The sequence below is a fragment of the Triturus cristatus genome, chromosome 5_1 (assembly GCF_964204655.1).
Source record: "Triturus cristatus chromosome 5_1, aTriCri1.1, whole genome shotgun sequence".
Classification (NCBI taxonomy): Eukaryota; Metazoa; Chordata; class Amphibia; order Caudata; family Salamandridae; genus Triturus; species Triturus cristatus.
Window position 1 is genome coordinate 97,142,235 of NC_140587.1, and position 2,449 is coordinate 97,144,683.

At 40.1% G+C, this 2,449-nt stretch overlaps 1 pseudogene; it reads left to right on the forward strand.

Annotated features, from left to right (window-relative positions):
- Positions 1–1,103: 1,103 nt before the first annotated feature.
- Positions 1,104–2,228, forward strand: LOC146830309 (uncharacterized; annotated as a pseudogene).
- The last annotated feature ends 221 nt before the right edge of the window (positions 2,229–2,449 follow it).

Consider the following 2,449-nt stretch of genomic DNA (forward strand, 5'->3'; position numbering starts at 1 on the left):
CAAACAGGTAGGGCCATTCAATAGTATCAAAGGCTATAGAGGAGTCCTAAGACAGGATGACAGCATCCTCCTGTATCGTTCTGGCCCACTCTGCTGGATTCATTTTTAAATGCAATTGTGATTTAAGCTCTTGCTTGCAAGAAAATGAGACCTAAATGCGGTGTTTGCCCTTTAATGTATCTACGATGACACTGTTTTGCAATGAATTAAATCTTTGAAACTTAATAAAAAATAGAAGGTGAAACAAGTCATGAGGACTGGCAGACCAATCATACGAAGGTTACTCTCACCCCTTCACTCCAGTGTCCTGTTCTCACTTGGCCCAACACAACCGTTGCCTCCCATTCATATACATGAAAATGGCAATAAACAACTTGGACACACTAAGCTGAAACAATGACCATGAATCTTTTAGAAAAGCCACCATTTGCGTCTTCCATGTATGAAATAGTTAGGGCCATTGAAATTGGGTTTACAAAATTATGTGGCAAGAAAATGCAAATTATGCAGCGTAATGCAGCACATCTTTTAATTGTATAGGTTCACTGTTTTGTTATTTTTACATTTTAACACTGTCTAAACAAAGTTTCACCTTACTTAGTAATAGTTGAACACTCAAATACAACATTAAGTAACTGAAAGGTGAACAGTCAACCTTTGTGAAGTACCTTCTGCTGCACAGCAGCAAGCTTTGCTGCATTGTTTTCTAAACTTTTGACCTGTTTGAGCTCGAAAATAATTTCTTTCTGCAAATTATGCAGAATATGATGGATTGTGTGGCAATGTTGTGCATAAGTAAACACCAGACCCCTTTGAACCATACATTTACAATTGATGTTCTTCTCTTTCATAGCCGGAAAGGTTGCTGATGAACAGACTTGCTGTACTATATGATGCGCTAACACTGCAGCACACCATCCACAGCCACAGAAATAAAAAAAGAATCGTACCACAGCAAGGAGTGTGAGGAAACACTTGAAGATCAAATCTGTAAACACATCAGGTCTGCTGTGGGGAAATATCATGCCAGTTAACCTGTACCCCCAGCTTGAATGAGTAGAAATTATCTCTAAAAACTTTTACCAGTGTGAGAACAATCACCCATGATGGCTTTGTTATATAAAAACATCTCTACTGGGGAGAAAACTCATATGGATTGCATGAAGAGTTTAACTCAAAGTTCAAATATTTCGAAACACCAAAGGATCCAGTCCCTGAGGAGGCAGTACCAGTGTAGAGAGTGTGAGAAAAGCTTCACTCGCAAGTCATCCTTATTAACTCATCAAAGAATCCACACTGGTGAGAAACTGTACAAGTGTACGGACTGTGGTAAACGCTTCACTTGAAAGTCTAGTCTGGAGAATCATCAAACAATCCATACTGGGGAGAAACCGTACCAGTGCACAGAGTGCCATAAAACATTTGTTCAAAAGTCAAATCTGAGAAAGCATCAAAGAGTCCATACGGGGGAGAAACCGTACCAGTGCACAGAGTGCCAGAAAACCTTCAGTCATCGAAAAGCTTTTTTAGATCATCAAAGGGTCCATTCTGGGGAGAAACCATACCAATGTGAAATGTGTGAGAAGAGCTTCAGTCAACCCTCGCACCTTTCCCGGCATCGTAGAATCCATACTGGAGAAAAACCATACAAATGTACAGAGTGTGAAAAAAGCTTCAGTCAGAGGGGTCATCTGTATTGTCATCAGAGGATCCATACTGGTGAAAAACCATATCAGTGTCCAGAGTGCCAGAAAAACTTCTCTTTACTCTCATCTCTGGAACTGCATTTCAGAGTCCATACTGGGGAGAAACCGTACCAATGTACTGAGTCCGACAAAAGCTTCATTAATATATCAGGTTTATTACGTCATGGGAAAAATCATGATAGGGTGAAATCACAGAAGTGTACTGAGTGTGACAAAAGATTCAGTCTACTGCTGTATCTCCAATCACAGCAGAAGATTCCTGCCAGGGAGAAACCATACCAATGTACAGAGTGTCAGAAAAGCTTCAGTCGAAATAGTGAACTCAACGCGCATTAGATGATCCATATTAGGAAGAAACCTTATCAGTGTTCAGTGTGTGAGAAATTTTTTCTTCGAAGTTATCATCTGGTTCGTCATCAGAGAATCCATACTGGGGAGAAACTATACCAGTGTACTGAGTGCATGAAAAGCTTTAGTCAATGCTCACTTCTTTATAAGCATCAGAGTATCCATATTGTGTAGAAACCACACCAGTGTAGAGGGTGCAAGAAAAGATTCAGTTGATCCTCACTTCATTACAGACACCTGATTATCCATACCGGAGACAAACTACACCAGTGTAGAGATTGGAAGAAAAGCTTCACTAGGACAGCTTTATTAAAACATTGATGCATCTATACTTCTGGAAGCGCCCTGTTTAAAATTTTGGAAGGGGTTATGTAGTTGTCATCTCTGAGATACGG